The sequence below is a fragment of the Anguilla rostrata genome, chromosome 4 (genome assembly GCF_018555375.3).
Source record: "Anguilla rostrata isolate EN2019 chromosome 4, ASM1855537v3, whole genome shotgun sequence".
Classification (NCBI taxonomy): Eukaryota; Metazoa; Chordata; class Actinopteri; order Anguilliformes; family Anguillidae; genus Anguilla; species Anguilla rostrata.
In genome coordinates this window covers 11,176,743-11,195,361 of record NC_057936.1, presented here as the reverse complement: position 1 = coordinate 11,195,361, position 18,619 = coordinate 11,176,743, and the positions used below count along the sequence as shown (strand labels likewise).

At 48.3% G+C, this 18,619-nt stretch overlaps 1 protein-coding gene across 4 annotated transcripts in view; it reads right to left on the bottom strand.

Annotated features, from left to right (window-relative positions):
• The window catches only part of pbx1b (pre-B-cell leukemia homeobox 1b), an 80,587-nt gene that overhangs the window by 48,675 nt on the left and 13,293 nt on the right, over positions 1-18,619 (bottom strand). The window lies entirely within an intron of this gene.

Below are 18,619 nucleotides of genomic sequence, written 5' to 3'. Positions count from 1 at the left end.
GTCGCCGTTTCATCTTTGTGGAAAGGGGGGGATGGAACGGCTCGCTAGGCCATCTGTATTATGCATGGGCCCACCTCGTCCCGCTCCTTCGCCGCGCCCCGTTCCAACCGCCCTTTATTATTTCACCGAGGCGTGGAATCACGACTTTAATAATTGAGAAAGTGGCTGATGGGCTTTTTCGGGGCTGCGGGCGGGACGGCGGCCGGGGCCCGTGGGCGGGATATTAAAAAATGCATGCGTTCGCGGTCTGCGGGGAGCGCGCAGGGGGGCCGCGCGAAGCCGAATTCGTTATGCCTGACGCACGCGTTCCTGAGGGGAGGTGACCTGAAACGCGCTCGCACCCCCTCTCCTCCTAGGACAAGCAGCTCCAGACCGGAGCAGGGAAACTCAGGGTTGGAGTTCCGGAATCGTATCCATGGATCACATCCATGGATACCAGTGTTCTGTATAGCTCCCATGACCTCTGTGCGCACATGTTATATGATGCTTTGGATAAAAGCGTCCGCTGAATAGATGTAATGTAATGGATAAAAGAGCTCCGCAAGTAAGAGGCCACGTCCAAATCCCCGGTTGTCCAAACACAGTCACTTTGAGGGCCTTTATTCTAGAACATACCGACATTCGAGGCTGTAGAACTTCATTCGGCACAACGGCTAATAAGCACGGGAGAGCCAAATCAGTTTCAGACGGGATCGCGACCGAACAAAAATGCCAGCCGAACCCGCGTTCGGAAAAGACCCAATCGCCCGCTGATGTCCGAGAGGACGCGAGCACGCCCTGGTAAAAAAGTAACCGAGCTCCCCTCGGTCCCAATCAAACGCGCCGCCCGTCATCGGACGCAAGCGGAGGGGCTGCGTGTGTGTTTCCCTCCAGAGGAGAATACGAAAGCGCGAAAACCCGCCACCCCGCCACCCCACCCCCGCCCCCGAGCTTAACTAAAGCCGGCGACGGCTCTGTTTTTTTATTTTTTTTTAATCTACGCCGCACCTTTAAAGCCAAATCTCCAGCTCAGGCACATCAGCTCCTCGCCGAACCATTAAGGCCGGGGCCTAAATTATTGATCCCCCCGCCTTTATCAGCATAACAGTCACGTCTCGCCGCCGAGACCTGACTCCGCCGCGGCCTCCGCGCTCCAGCCACTGAAATAATTAGGAGAGATTCTCATTAAGGGGAAGCGAAAGGTTCTGGGGTGGGGAGGGAGGGAGGGGGGACGGGGGTGGTAGAGGGGGGGGGGGGGGGGGGTCTTGCAGGGTGTTTAATGTCTCCCCCCGCACCGGGAGATCTCTCTGATCAAATCCCCCGCCGCGGCTAAAGATGACAGGTCTTAGCCACGGGAAAAAAAGAGCGCACACAATAAGGAGGCAGTAAAAGAATAATACATGAAGACCAGGAGAAAGGGAAGCATAAATAAAGATGCCGGGGAGCAGCTCCACAGAATCAATGATGAATCCTGAAGGCCGGGATCAATAATATCAGCACCTCGGCCGCCCCTTAAAAAAAAAAAAACGGGGGGTGGGTGGGAGGGGGGCGGGGCGGGCAGGTGGGGGGGATGAAAGAAGCAACCCTTTGCTGCCCGCCCGCCCGCCCGCTCGCCCACCCAACCCCCTCCCCCCCCTTCACATCGCCTCCAAACATGTCAGATGGTAATAGCACAATGCAACAAAAAGAAGAAGGAGAAAAAAAAAGAGAAGGAAATCACAGCGGCACTCAGTCACTTCCACTGCGCTCAATTATTTTTTACTAATTCAATCATCCGCAGGCACTTTAGATCCCCCGGAATAATTGACAATGTATGGTGTATTTTTTTACCCCACCCCCTCGCCTCACGCCCACTGATTGACAATTAGAGAGAGGTGGAGGCTAAGCGGCGTGGTGCTGCGCCAGCGCATGTGACGTGTACCGGCGAATAGAAACACTGCATCTTCCCTGGTCATCTAGAGAAGTTACATTGCTGCTGAAATTGCAAAGATTCTTGCAAATTGCCATTATATTAGAAGACAGAAGCACTGTATTAGATTGTCATCACATTAGGAAACCCTCAGTTCTCAGAGACTTGTCACCTGTGGTCTTGTCTCGTCAGTGAGCTGATACTGGCCTGATTTTTGGCATGCCCATAGCTGTGGCCACACCCCCTGGTAGTGGGGGGGGGGTTGATTATGCAAATGAGAGAGCTGGAACAGTCTGAATGAGGCACATGTCTGTTATCGTTTTCTCCCGCTGAAGCACTTCTTCTCCCCAATCGCTCATACAGAATCATAGCCTAATAGCATCCCATTAACATAATTGCCGACACAACTAGTGTTCCGTGTCTCCGAGCCGTTCCCTTCCATCGCCAGGCAACTGAGAGAAAAGGGTGGGGGGGAGAAAAAAAATTCAATTAAGCCAAATGGGACCCACCCCCCTCCCCTCCCAGCTTTAACATCTTTTTTTTTTTTTTTTGGCTTGTGTTTTTTTTTTTGTTGTTGTTTTGTTCGTAGACGTAGGAGTCGTCGCATCTGGCGGAGAAGCGAGCGGGACGCCGCCACGTCACGAGGCCGCTTGGCGTTCGGCTGATCGACCGCGGCAGACGCGCCGCGCTCAAATTTAAACCGAATCTGCCAGGCGAAATGAAATTCCCATTATTTTTAATTAATCCTTAATTAAAATATATTACTCCACAGATTCCGCAAATCTCTCTTAATATGCAAATGTGGACCATTCAAGGATATTTACATATCATTAATTAACGCGGCGCATTCTTTTAGTCTAACGAGATGTGGGCAGGAGCTGCCAAGGTGATCTGGCGGGCTGCTCGGCGACTGCTGGAGCCGAGACCGGATTCGCCGGCGGGCCGCGGAGGGGGCAGCAGGTGCCGAGACGCAGACCCAACCGCCAAGTCGGGCGGAAGCAGACCGCTCGCTTAAGCTTCTCGCGTCATAGCGCGGTCGTTCTTTCGGCGTGCGAAAACGTCTACGAAAAACGACGTCGCATAAGCGCTGGTTCGGAATTTTTCGGGGGTACGTCGCCATACCGTCGAGGCGGCAACGGGAAAACAAAGACATTTTTACGATTGCCAGGCCTCGGAAAAGCATCGCTGCGGTTTCGTGCTAGGGCTATCGTGCTAAATCGGCAATGGCCACTGTCGCCTTTTTGCTGGCTGCTAACAGGGTGGCGTTCCTCCATCACGTGCTACGAGGCTCGCGAGCTTGAGTCATGGCAGTCAACAGCGCCACTACCGCTCCCCTCCCCCCCCCACTGATCCCTCCCGTGGCAGATGGATCATTCCACGGCCCGGCGAGCCGATTGGCAGGGTTCGCCGCCAGCCGTCGCCGTCAGCGAAGCCCCCTCAAAGCGCCCTCATTTCCCCCCTCACTGGGAATCACACGGGCTTCGCCGTTCGACTGCGACACCGCACGTCCAACCTCATTACTTTCACAATAATGACAACTAAATAACCGCAATTAATACAATTTAGCTATTTTCGTTGCCGAGGATTTCATCAATTAATTATGCAAATGAGACTTCTTAATCTTTGCTCCCGTTGAAAACGCGCGAACGCGACACGACTCCGCGCGTGCCAGAGAACCGAGCGCGACAGGAAATGGAGCCCGGCTATCAAATCGGGCCGGGAGCGGGAGCGGGGCCACGGCAACGGTTGTCGTGGGAAACGTTTTATGATTGAGAATTAGGGTCGTGACACCAGGCTGTCACAATAAGAAGAGCAGGAAATGAATGCCGTGCCCACGTCTATTCCCACAGCCGGCTTCTCTCCTGCCGCACACACACATACGCGACGTCGGCAAATGCGGCACAAATTCGAGCGGGCCGTCGCTTTCTCCTTTCGCACGTTATTTATTTATTTATTTTTTTAAGAGTGGGAAGAAGTGCAGTAATTTCATATGAAAAAAAGTGAAGCCCTTTTATCCAGCCTTTTTCTGCTTCTTCACAAGGTGTTCAGCCCTGAACGGTGCACCTGGCTCTTTGTCTGCGGCTGAATGAAAGTGGAACCGTTAGCTCTCCCCCCCCCCCTCCACCCCCCCGGCTCAAACTCCTGCCTCAGACAGATCGCATTCAAAGGCTCTGAGGCGGGATCGCGATAAGATTTGGTATAGCGCGGCTTCGCTCTTCAATTAGCATGCACTCCAAGTGCAGAAGGAAACATAAAAGCTTTAGAGGATTTTGAGAATATATAGGCAGCTACTTAGACCTCGGATATAAATTGCACCGGAATGCAACGCTGTAATACTCTAATAAAGCTGTAAAATATTTGTCCCGTCAGACACTTACCCATTTCTCTTATTTGAAATAATGACACATTTTAAGGATATCTGAGCAAAAATAAAAGCACCTCTAAGGACGCAGTACAAATTAAAAGCGTACATCATGTGTTCTATTAAACGATAATCACTACGATCACCATTAATACCTGTGATACCATATAAAATGAAGGTCTCGGTACATGTCACATGTACAGATGAATCTGCTCCATGCTAACTGCCTGGCGAAAGCCCTCCACTAGCATGGCTCATTTTCACTGTCCACAAAAGGGCTGCCTTCACCACAAGCCTCACAGTCTGAACACCCTGTCTGCTCTCCCACCCCCACGCACGGCCACACTCTGGCACCCCACAAACCCGCACACATCCCCTCACGCACACACACAAACGAGCACACGCACAGGAACCCATACAAACGCACATACATACACAAGCACAGAAACGCCACACACACACACACATACACACACAGGAACCCATTCAACACACATACATACATACACAAGCATGGAAATGCACACACACACACACACACAGCTCTACAAACACAAAAATGCACATGCTCACACAGACACCAAAACACGCAAATAGAAACAAATGCACACACAGACCGCAAATGTTCCAAATCAAATCTCAGAAACACATACGCACAAGCATCCCCCCCCACACACACACACACACACACATATATAGACACAGACGCAGACACAATCACACGCTCGCACTTACACCCTGCTCCCTTTCTCTCTCTCTCTCTCTCTCTCTCTCTCCTTCCAGGCTGCTTTTAATTTGACACCTTGAGCTGGGGTAACGAGGTGGGGAGCGCGGAGCCGCAGTGGAATTCATTAGGCGCCGCGGCACTGCGGGGTCCGCTCTCCGCGCGTTAATGACATCGGAGGGTAGGGAAACGAGACAGCCCGAACGCAGGATGAAATAAACATGAGGTCTGTCAGCCGGCGACAGTCAAAGCAAAGGGACGGGATGATTTGGGGAAGGACCTTCAATCCTCGCCATCGCAGCAGACGGCCAAGCAGAGCCCGAACGGTATCTCTCGGCCAAAAACATTTTTTTTTTTTTTTTGCCGTAATTAATAAATGATGGGGAGAGTAAAAAAAGAGGGGGGGGTGGGAGAAAGGGATGAAAGGGCTCTGGAAAAAAGAGATGAATATCAGAAGGTCCCCACGACTTCAGGCAACCCTTCACTTGCATTACAAACGGTGCTCAAGTGCATCTTCTGGAGTCGTTTGGATTACACTACATTCGCAGGCACCTTGGAAGCCTGCCGCGATAGGCTGGCCGCGTGCAGGAAAGCCCTGTCACATGACTCTCGAGGCGTGCCTAGCGTTAAAGATCCGCCAACCTTTGTCTGGCTTCGCAACGGCTCAATTCAAATTAGCTTACGAATATACGCAGTAACAGTTGGACGTGCAGACCGGGGCTCTCAATAGTAATCTAACTCCCACTATTTCACACTGGCTAGGACAGGAGCCACGCACAGGCAGGGAACTGTGAGGAATCGACGCTAAAAAGAAGAGCCAGGCTGCTAATACGCGCTTTCATAATCCCCGTTTACTGAAGCGGTGGGAGGCCCCGGAAATCCGGTAACGCTCGCTCGTCCTGGCGGGTGCCTCAAAAAGCTTAAGTCTTTGAGCCGGAAACGTCGCGCGTCCCCGTTCGCTCCGACAGCGCTCCGTTTGGGCGGGAAAGCTCTCCTGCGTCGACCGAAGTCAGGCCCCCGGAGACGGGGTCTCTGCAGAGACGGAGCTGACGTGAAGACGCATCGGAGAGGAACGGGCCGGAGGCCTTCACCCGCTTCGGACCGCGAGCCTCGTCTCACTGGCGCGTCGTCCCTCAGAACGAGTATCTGACACGGGCGTTCTCGCTCGAGGGCGAGCCACCGAGCGTCTTCTTCGAGAGGGTTGGCGGAAAGACCGCAGAACGTCCGCCGTGACGCGGGTGTCACCCGTCTCTCCCGACGCTTGCTGTGGCACTGGCGCTAGGATCGGAGCTGGCAGGGACAGGGGCGCGACGGGAGTTACAGGGCCAGCGACGAGACTCGCAGCACTTGGCGAGCGAACATCGCGTACACCGTTTTGGCCCGAGGCTGAATGTTTGGCGCGTGTCCACCTTCTTCAGTTTCTACATTCCGAGCTTTGAAGCGATGCTCTTTCAACTGCAGGAATCACGGACGCTGCAGCACTCTAAACCCTGTCTGTAGCCGATCAGGGCGAGCCAAACGAACACGGACGTTCTCTCTACGCGTCCTCGCCGACTGCGGCTGATCGGCGTTGCGAATTAGCATCGTGCCGCGTGGCTAGCAGCGAGTTTCGCGCCGTGTCCACGTCCCCTTCGGCGGGCCGCACCCCCGCACGCAGACCCGTGCCGCCTCAGTCCGCGCAACGAGGCCCGGTCGCGACGTCCGCCACCCACGCCTCGCACGGACTTCAGGACGATAGCTTAATACTCGGCATACCAAAAACGGGAAACCGACGCCCTAAAGAACGCGCTATTTAGCGCGGGTCGACGTCGAGGGAGCGGAAAGGCGGAGGGAATGGACAGAAATGGCCGACGGTCGGGGGAGGACGCCTAATTAGCGTCCGCCGGTAGCTGTTGACTTGGCCCGCTCTGGAAGCGAGCGAAAACTCTCGGGCCCTTCTCGAATCAACTAATTAGGAAAGGAGGGCCCAACTTGGGTAGCGCAAGAACTCCTGATGCCTCTCTTTGGATTTCGCTCTGAGGTGTAAGCAGAGCCACCGGTGCGGTGGCCAGGGCTATGGAAATCCTGACAAATTGCCACAAGTTTTCCCTCCAATTAATCATACAGGCTGACAGGTGCTCGCACAACATATCATCATTAGGGACCGGAGAGGAGAGACATGCACCTTCTTAATAAAAGAAGGATTGATTTAACAGTTATGTTTAATTACAATTGTTTAGTAATGCGTTTTTTTTTTCTTTAATCCTAGATTTCAATCAATGGCGTACATAGTTGTTATTAGTTATTAGTTTCTAGTAGTTACAAATATCATATGTTTTAACCACCAAAACGCAAGTTTCAAGTTAGACCAAAACAGTAGATTACTACTAATACACATCTCTTATTTTCATAGGTCATCTATCAGTGTGCATCATTATGCTTGATTCTGTAAAACCGACTACCTGAGATTACACCTGAGGAGCAAAACAGGTGAATGCGACGGCTAACCAAAGCATCCCTCCATCCGCTCCACAAGAGCCACCCGCCAATCAAGGAAAATCCCCCACATCCTGGCGTCACAAAGGGGTTGCCGCCTCCAAGCAATAACTGACGAGCCTCGGTGTCGCTAAATAAATCATAACGTTTTACGGCACGCTGGCCTCGTAAAGTTTCATTCGCTTGGGCTCCACGTGAATCTTTAACCGGTCTTCATTAATGTTAATATTTTTAGTGGCACTCAGCGGTTTGGGCTGCAGGCTTGTGCGAGGGGCTCCAGACAGAGATCGATGGGCCTCCCTGCCCAATAGGCTCCGGGAGCCATCAATCTCCCTCAGACCCACCCACAGCCCATATTCAGAGGGGACCCCGGGAGAGAAGTGAGTGATTGACAGCTATATCTTTACAGTGGCTGTCCAGTAAAAAGACAGACACGGACTGTGTTCCCACCCTCGCTGGAGGATGTGCTATGAAATGAGTTGTGAACTGGGGGATAAAAACGGCAGAAGTAAAATCAATCACTTCAGCGAGCAGGAGATAAATCACAGAAGTCAAATATTTTGCGCCACGTTCAGTACAGCCGCCCGTCTTACAAAAACACGGCAAGTCTGTTCAAACTCCAAACATGCAAATAGCGTGTTCTTGGTTCTTCACTGCTTCACTGTATTGGCGTAATAATTTATCTTACATACATATCATGTACGCATACTGAAACGTTGCATTACATGCTTAAAAGACATGTCCAATTACATCAGTCATAAAGCAAAAACTGCAAAGCAATGATCACAGGGCCTTTATGCAAGCAAGCTGCACCTGAAACTGTATATTTCATTAGCCCATAAAGAAATAAATGTCATAATCACGTTTAAACAGCAACCGGCTAAATTAACAGTAAAACATTAGGGGCAATATTCACAACATGGACGAAAATATGACATGGTAAATGGGGGAAACCCCGCACCCTACTAAATTTGTTCTATGCTCTGATATAACAACGAACAAAGATGAGCACGCAGAGACAGTCCCCCCCCCCCCCCCCCAAAAAAAAAAAAAAGCGACAAAGCTGTATGTAATTTTTTTTTTTATTAAAAAAAACATGACCACAATTACACTGAAAAAAAAGTTTACCCCAGAAGTGTAATTATGCAGTCAAAAGTGCGACGGCAATAATTTCGCTGAATCCTGAGTCAAATTAAATTCTCCAACGCTGCATACTCGAAAACTTTTTTTTTTTTTTTTTAAAGAGGTGTCCATGGTGTACAATGATACTGATCCTGAAGAGGTGAAAAACGCATTGGGGGGAAATAACATCGTAAAACCCGCATTAAAATCCGTACAAACGGGCATAGATAACCGTTTCAGCTTGTGCTGACACAGTTAAAAGACAAGAATGCTCCTGCGCAAAAAAATAAAAAAATAAAATTTTTTACCTACTATCAATATTTTATGAGTCACCACATTTTTTGACGTTATGCCGTACATCTTTGATATGGCGTGAGGGGTGAGGCTTGGGGCGATGGGGGGGGGAGAGAGAATTATTGAAGATGCACTAAATTTGGAGAGTAAGTAGTATGGCCCTGTCAGTGCGGTACGCAGAACATTGGAAACGGTCCATTTAACCGCACTGTACTCCTATCAGTCGGCCTCATTTGCATACTTCAGCCTCGCCGTGATGGATGAAGACGGATGGGAGAAAATCAACCTCATTGAAACAACTGTTTCATCAAGGTTAAACTACCCTCGAAGCTCTTAACCCTCCTTTTTTATCGCGCCCCTCTTTAGAATATGAAATTATCGCCAGCGTCGCGTCGACGCGGTTTCTGAGGGAGCGCCCTCGGCAAGAGAACAGTCTGCTCGGTGACTGGTAAACAAAAAAAAAGAGAGGTTTGCGTTTGAATATTTTGAGGATTCGAGCGCATTGACAACTTTTCATTAAAACGTCCCATCCTTTGCCCTCAGATCAATTAGTACAGCACCATAACAAACAGAAGACCGAATCATTCGGTCAGGCAGCTATGACCTGACTAGGCATGTAACGGTATGAGATATTGACGGCACGATTACAGTCGGACGAAATATCGCGGTTTCACGGTTTTACGATTATTACGCGGTAAGTTATTATGTGACACTACCGACGTAAAAAATTTAACAATTAAACGTTTTATTGTATTTTTCCACGTCGTTCTTACAGTCCTGCACATAAAGCATGAAAGCCGACTTTCTACAGAAAACATACAGGCTACGTAAGGTGAGGAAAAGCAGGTGCATTTTAGCGATACCGCATCACTGCAAAATCAGCTTGAATGAAAAGGAACGTAAGCTTGCACAGAGGACTGCTCTGCCATGGTGAGTTTAACAGTTTTGGGCCAGCCCTAAACTTAGCTAAGGTTAGCCAGTTACATTTTTTTTACCATGCATGGGCATGCAAAGATGGATGGTGATCGCTAAGAAGCTAAAGCATGTTAGACGTGTTGGACCCTTTGATGGCCATTTTTGTCGTTATGTTTTGTAAATTGGATAGGCTATCCGTCTTCTTCAGCAACTCCCTGTTCAATTTTTAGATATCTAAAATTTTCTGCCATTTTCACGGTCTCCTCTTGGTACACCGACACAGTCACCATATTTGGCACTACCAAGCCGCTACCCAGCCAGGCACACAGCACACAGAAACAATGTGACTCGCAAGAGGAGTTTTGACAGGGTAGTGTCAAATGGAACATCGAATGTTGTGGCTAGAAACCGTAACTTGTAAAATTCTTGCGGTTTTTGAAACCGTGACGTTTTCAATCGCGGTTAATAGTACACTTGACGCATTTTTAATTAAGATTTTTTTTCAGTGTTCTTTAAAAAGACATAGGCCTAACTCATGGGCTCTGATAAGCCCGATTTGTCTGTGGCCATGAGATTAGAAGGCTACGCTTTACAATTTGCGCTGCGGCTCTACGAATTTTATTTTTAGCTTGACCATTAAGCGCCGTTCGGGTACGCGTGCCTTTCCAAAACATAGACGTGGTCGTCGTGGACGCTGAGCCTGCAGTCCTGTCAGACTGAGAGGAAATGCGTTTTCCTGTTCCCATATTTACCTCTGCAGCCTTGTGTGTGCATGTCGTATCCATCTCCAGTCCAACCCATTCGACTGTAGCATCTAGTCGGGCTCCTCAATCTAGAAAAATTCCTTTTCCGCTTTTGCCAGCTATTAGCCCCAGCGCTTAGAGAACTGTGACGGATTAAGAACGTCGCGGAAAGAAGGCCTGAGCCAAAATGGAGCCCTCTGAACAGACACTTTGCCTCTCAGCTGAGTCTTCTGCTATGGAGCGCGGAGCCTGACATACACGGGGCAGTGGGTCACAGCTTGAAGGACCGCCCCCTCGCAGAGCTCCAGATCCGAGTCCAGATGTGATTTAAGCGCGCGCCCCCCCAACCCCCTTCTGTTCCCCCGACCCCTCCCTTCCCAATCTCTGCATTCCGAAAGCATCGCCCGCGAGCCAAAGGTGCGCGAGAGGAGACAGCTGAATATAACGCTGATTATGCAAAAGAAAGAAAAAGAAATGACAGTCATTTATAGAATACCGGGAGGAGTTAACTATGCATAACTAACACTGGCAAAGACAATCTGGCAAACAGAAGGGAAGAGGGCTTAAAGCTGTCAATGCAAAGGTACCGGGGAGGGAGGAGCCATGAAATATTCAATCAAACCATTGTTAAAATGGTTTTTTTATGCTCCAGAATGTGAGCCAGGGAAATTCACACAATGTTTTCAAGGTCAAATTCCGTATTAACCTATATTTTGGAACCAAATGACAAAGATAAATATACTCTTTGTCCTTATTTATAGTTGCAAAAGGCCTGTGCCAAGAAAGTGTACACTAGGCTCTCACTGCATGTAATTTATATAGTATTTAACCTGTATATCAAATCATACAGAAGAACCTCAAAAACACAAACCTCAGAGTTAGAGGCTGACCAAGACACTCAACACAAAATAATACAATAATAATACAAGCCACTGTCAAAAATTGAGGGAAAAAAAGGGTTTGATTAATAAAAAAGAGGCAGGGAACAAAACAATTTCAATACACGAAAGATTCAAATTTTTATAACTGGCATTTTTTTGACCTTATATTAAGAATTACATTTTAAAAACAATATTTCAGGATTCTGAACAACCTCAATTTCTATTGTGTTTGCATCACAGATGTGCTAATGTATCTGTTATCAGTCTAATATTCACAGTATTTACAGCAAAATTATTCATTCACAAAAATCTAAAACTAGCAAATAAATACAACTGAACAGCACTAGAATCTGAGAGCAGCAGAGAATCGCTTCTCGACGCAAAAACACTTCTGTCCTTTTTTTTTCTCGCCTCGATTACAATCCCCTCTGGGTGTCACGGGTGGCTCCAGCTCTACCCTCTGCCGTCGCCCCTGCGCTCTTTTTATGTGCCTGCGCTGCCAAGCGAGCGTGCCAAGCGCTGACCCCTGCAAGAGATCCTGTACTTCGCCCCGCTGCGCTAAGAGCTACCTGCGATGTCGCTCGTGTCGGCGCCGGGAAGCGATCCAAATCGGCGACGTGCTCCCTCCCCCCCCCCGGCGGATTTATCCGGTTTCGCCGTGGAAGGCCTGCGCGCTCACACCGGCTCCCCGCGCCGCGCTGGAGCGCTCTATTTAAAGATCCAGAGAGCCCACCTGAACTGCCATTCCCCCCACAACGCAGCTAGAGATTGCTTCAGTTATGTAAAACAGCCCCCCCATACACACACACACACACACACACACAGTATGGCACCACAGGGATTAATGACTACACTGAAAAGTGTCTCAGAGCAAATCTGCCGCTGCGCCAATCATCAAAAAAAAAACCCCGCCTCCGATGCACCTTTCCCTTTCCTTAAGTCTTTCCTTAAGTCGGACGAGGCCCTTGCGTGATCTCAGACTTTTCGGGCCGAGTGCGTCGGGGCCCCCCGAAAAACGAATTCTAGGAAACGGGACGGGCGAAACGAAGCCGCTCGTCTTCCGCCCTGCCGTACGCAGAGCCGCCTCCCGCCGTACGGGTCAGAGCGCCGCGCCGCCCGGTGGGAAACGCTGCGAGTTCCCCGTCTACAGTAAGGACAGGAATTAACTCGGCTGTCAAAAAAAAAAAAAAAAAAAAAAACAGGAAGTCTGCTGTCAAAAAAAAATAGGAAGTAAGTGCAGGCAAATTTTTTTGCCCTTTCCTGAAACAAGAAAGAATTACGATTTATTCCACTCGGAAAATTGTCAATTTCTAATTTCATTTTGCAAAATACTCCTTCTTCTCTTTTACGCTCATAAAAGTGTTACAGAGAGTAACACTCTCATGGGCATCTAACCACTTACTGCAGCAATGCATTTCCAAAAGGACACACAAAAAAATTACCAACAATGATGGCTCTCAAAGACAAGAAAACAGTGAACAGTAATTCCACTGTCATGCCAGGATGCGCATGCATTTCACATCTGATTATGGATTTCTGCTTCCACAAACGAAGAAGGAATACCACAGACACAGTCTGGAGGTTTAAATAGTCAGGGGGACACTTTTATCCACAAAATACCGGCAAAAGTGCTCAAACGTTTTTTGTGAAAATACATGTAATGGAAACCTTTCTGATAACAAAAGAGATTTTGGTTTTGCGGCCTGGTGGTGACACAGGGAGAAAGCCACGTGTTTTGTTGCGAGCGGAAGAAATGGGTCTAATCAATGTGACACGTACATATTCACTGCGGATGTCATTTCCAGCACTGACAGCCACTGACAAGCTTGTCCCCTTTCTCTGGGCACCCAGGGTCGAGAGGTGAGCCAGACCAATACAGCTACCTGTGTCTGTCATCCCTCAATCAACTGACAGAATAGAACACCTCTTCTCGGATGACATTCAAAGAGCCGCCAGATGAGCTCGTTTGCGATCCTTATTTTTAGCATTCTTTCTGTGAGGACAATGATCCAGGGAATCTTCTCTTTTCTCCACGGAGGTACATTATCCCGGACGAGGCACGGTTCCTTTTTTTCCCTCTCTCCTCCCAGACACAATAGGGAAGCGAGAGGATGTAATGAGAAACAGCAGTTCATCACTACTAGACATTAGCATGTGTAATTATGAAGAATTTGCAGAGGCAGGCAGTACTGAACGAGCAGGGGGTTGAGGGTGGGTGGGGGCACGTGATATTTGGTGTCATTTCCAGAAGAGGAGGCCCTGCATGAGCGAGGGGGGGGGGCGGCCAGGGGGACGACAGAACATCCCGCGGCGGAGGACGGAACCTAAATTTATCGCCCTCACCTCGCGTCCCGTCGCTGCCGGTCCTGGCGTCGGGACGCGGGGGAAACCGCGATGGCCCTTTGTTACTCACCCCAGCGGAGAATAAAAAAAATCTGTAGCGCTGACATTCATTAACATAAATTAGCATACGGCACGGTGAAACACACCTCATTGCGATGCATTGCTTTCTGTTATTGACACCCCCCCCCCCAACTTACAACATCCCCCCTCACCTCAACAGTGCTGGAATTTTAAAATCTTTGCTAACAAAATAATTTTTTTTAAAACAGCCATTTTCCTTTTGGATCCTAGAAGCTCTCATACACAGGCTCGATGCTGATATTATTTTATGGCAACACAAATTAATAACATTATAATTATCAAATTAAACCTCATTTTCACTAGTGCGCCACATTCAGCCAAACATCTCCCAGAGACTCAAAATTACGTGGTCAAATACATAATTGCTGTAATCGGCCACATAGATTCTGCTGGGGCGCTAGCAGCGGCTAGCTGTGAATAGCACGTAATTGAATTCGGTACCTGCTGAAATCTGGGAATCTGCGCTCCTTTTTCCGCGCTAATTTCAAAAATAAACGGGGTTTAAACGGAGGCACGAGGATCGGGAGCCGGTGAAAAGGCGGACGGACGACAGACGCTAATCCGGGGGTGCCAGCAGGCCCCAGGTATTCTGCAAACCGCTCGCATTGTTTTCCCCTTAATGCTGCGCAAGCCCCTGTAAACACATGGGGATTTTCAGTCTCCCAGCAATATAAAAAAGGAGCGAATGAGGCCGCTTTGAGGGGAATCTACTTACGTATGTACATAATGTATGTGTGCGCCTGCCAACATAATGCACACTGATACGGCTAATGCAATGGGAGGCTGAGGACAGAGATAAGAGAATACTGTAGGCCTCAGAATAAGAGGGGGGAAGTGCGGTGGGGGTATACATGCGCACACAAGCTGCATGGTGATGGGAGGGAACACTTACTTTACAGTGTAAAATATCAAATGCAAATTAAAAGCGAAAATCTATCAGGGATCTAATGCGCCCTGATGGAAAGAAGCTCGTTTTTCTACGAGGAGTGGCACGGCTCGCCGGGGGTTGATGTATGGCGGTGCTGGATGAGAGGTGAAAAGCGTAGCGAGACGGACGGGGGGGGTGGGGCGGGCGTGCGCGTGCGAGCGTGTGTGGTGTGTGAGCGTGTGTGAGTGTGTGTGTGTGTGTGTGGGGTGGGGTGGGGGGGGGGACGATGCAGTCCCGCCAGCACTCCTCTGAGCCCAGGGCAAAAGAGGAATAAATGTTGATTAGTGTTGATTTTGTCCAACGAGCACCCGGCGAGTGACAGTTGGACTAAGCTGCCGCGAAAGAGAGCCATTAATCTTGGTCTGGTTTAAGTAGTGTATATTAATTTGTGTCATTTCTGCTAAGTTGTGAAAGGCCCCCTCGCAGCTCCGGCGCCGGGCCGCACCGGGGGCCGGGCCCCTTTTTTTCGGCCGGCGTGGCCGCTACGCCGCGCTGCTGCAGCCTGCATCCGGCGCCGGGCCTGGGGAGGGGGGGGGGATGGGGGGACCACGACTCCAGCCCTCGAATTAAGGAAGATGAACTCCCGGGGTGTTGGTATGGCAACCACCATTTCAGAGCGGCGCTGGCTGCTAACTCTAACGGACGCGACACATTTGTGGATTTTAATACATTTATGAAATGTTTAGATTAGGAGCAAGGGGGGGTGGGGGAAGGGGGGGGCAGAGAATGTGTGTGTGTGTTTGTGTGTGTGTGTGTGTGTGTCTGTTGGGAGGTTATCTGAGATTCCGCAGCCTGCATGGATCAACAGGAATTATCACACACAGCTACAAGGCCATAAACCAAAAGCCGAAAAAAAAATAAAAAATAAAAATAAAAAAACAATAGAAAAATAAATACTCGCTCCGTCACTGTCTTACGCTCTTGCAGTTGTAAGCTGCAGCTGTGTGTTCAGTCTGGGCGGGGATCGCTACCAGTGACTCAAACACCAACACAGAGCCTGCAGCTGATAAAACCTCTCCGTGTTTGCAGGCAAATTTCAGTCCTAAGCAATTTCTTGTACACTAAGTGGTGGACCATTAAAGTGCAACCACCTCAAATGTGATCTGTCAAACAACTAACAACAGAAGCCATTTTAAATCGCAAGAAGAAAAAATATATTCTATCATTACACGATAACAGACCAGTGCTTTATAATTGCGGCGAGACCTAAAAAAAGGTCTTGTTGTGACAGTAATAAAAGCAAAGATATATTTGCAAACGAGTCATATCGGATGACTGGATGCGAGTATGTGTGTGCTCTCTCTCTCCTCTCTCTCTAGTCTGAACTCAGCAGACACTGTTTTCACACTGCTACAATAAGACACCACCACCGATCTTTCATTACCTTTTCAAGAGAAATCGTGTACCTTGGCATATTTGAACAGTGCCACAGCTGTGCGGAGGTTAAAAAAAAAAAAAACACCTTATCTTGAACTGCTGTACTTCACATGGCAATTAAAGAAGGATTTTTCTTTCGCCACCCTTTCCTCCTTTATTTGTAAAATCAATTCCCCCCGCGCGCACGCGGATATGAACGAGCGGGCATTCGTACCGCGGGCCGGTGGCGTTTGCGAGCCACCGCGCTTATTATTAGACGCCGTCTTCCTCGTGCTGTCATCGAGGTGATTACAATTACAAAACAGGAAACGCCGAGCCCTCCATTCACACGTTCGCACGCCCATTAAAGCTAATTTAATACAGGCCCGCAGCCAGAGTTGTTTGCACATGAGAGAGAGAAAGAAAAAGAGAGAGAACGAGAGGGAGAGAGAGAGAGAAAGAGAGAGACAGAGACAGAGAGAAAAAGAGAGAGGAAGAGACAGAGAGAAAGGAGGAAGAGAGCGAGAAAGAGAAAGAGGAGAGAGAGTGGAGGAAGAGAGAGTGAAAGAGGTGGGAGAGAAAGAGAGGGAAGCAGAGAGAGAGAGGAGGAAGACAGAGAGAGAGAGAGAGAGAGAGAGAGAGAGGGGGGGGAGAAAGAGAGAGAGATACCTTTCTCTATGTCGTATACCGTGCCTTAAAAGCAAGGTCATGGGAAAGGTGCGCCGCTCGTTCTCGGACCCCTTCGCGAACATACGCAGGTTGTAAACGCGGGAAGGGGACTCCTCTACGGCACAGCCAGGTCGTTTCGCTCCAAACTTGTTGACACAGTTAATTACCAAATCACGCCACAGCTATATTCCCCTAATTAAGCTCTTAAAATATGATTAACACGTCTCAATTAGGCCAGTGATCATTTGCATAATTTATAAGGAGCCTTAATTGTGCTTGAGTTCAGAATTTAAGCCTGGTAATAACGGTGAGCAAAATGCATTACGTGGCTACTCAAGCATATCCGACTGGCTGCCAATATATGGGTTAATAATTAAGATTTAAAATGGAAGGGGGGGGGGTTCTTCAAACCTGAAGAAAAACATAGCCCTGACGGTGACGTTTTTGACACTGCCGACGCTGTCAGTTCACCGACGGAATTTAGCTCGTCTCAGAAGTTGAATAGGCAGCGCAATTGGGGGAACAGCTGTAGATGCTGCCGCATATTTCGCAATTGCTGCTGCATCAGCATGTAGAACCCCGGATAAACACAGGCGAAGCTCCACTCGCACGACAGAGCGAAACATTGCCATTCAGCCTCCGATCTTCGGAAAGACATCAACAGGAAGGGCACGTAGGCCTGTACCACGGCGTATTTTATTAGAGCGGACACTTACATCAGCTGTATTGATACAATGTAAAATAAACTGTTCCGGGCTGCTAGTTTACATTATTTTTTAAATGAATTCTGTGTTTTCTGGCTTTAAAAGACAGTCTCGCTGAAATGACAAAGAAGGCCTTTAAACAAAAATGGCAGCTCCTTTATGTGACAAAAATATGTGCTAGTTCTACGATGTTACTTTGCACCCAAGAATACAAGCAAAGGGTGAGTGTCAAGTCATTTTCTCCTGGTTCTTTCTCATTTTGGCTATATGCAGTTAAATTTTCCCGACAAAAAATATTATAGATTCAGTAGTTTAAGCTGACCTGTATATCTGCAGGTTCTACTAAATTCCCACCACAGTAAAACCCCTTGCCCACAGAGAGTTGCTAGGTAATAGGATACTGTCAAGACTTTTGTCTAGCAGAAATGGACAGGTGCTAAACATCTCATTGGATTGATATGACTCTTGACAACGCATTCTGTTCTCTAAATTAGATCTCCAGTCCATTCCAGCATTATCACGCCAACCTTTGTAACACACCATCTTTCCACTCTTCAAAAATAACATTACATCATGCTGCTAGTCATATTTATAAATGGGTCATCCCCAGGGCTGAAACATAACACTGTTTAAACACAGGCTAAAAAATTGGGCTTTTGTTGAGGAATAGTTTAAAAAAAAAAAAGAAAAAAGCTGAGCTCCCAATGCAAGTGCCTCTCTTGAGGAACCGTTGTGTTTGACACCAGTAAAAATTTATAATGTTTGTAAGATGTATACACTAGCCTATACAAGTCCTCATTCTCAAAGGCATTTTGTCATGCCTGTGTTTACATTGGCGGGGCAAAGGGCATTTTTCTTCATTTCTTTTCGGAAAACTGTTGGCTAAAATATTGTTTTTTTTCCCGTTATGGAATAGTGTGAGTTTTCATAAAATGGAACAAATAGCCTAGTGTATCTCCCAACTTGCAAGCTGAAAGTCAGTTTAGATAATTGATAAACAAAAATCAGTGTTTGGGCTTGTATGCCTTGGTATTAATAGCTGAGCCCTTTCAAGTTTTTTTGTCAATGAAAAAATGTTGCACAATACAAAATGATTTGTATTGATAATGATGGTTTACAGTAATGTGAGCAATA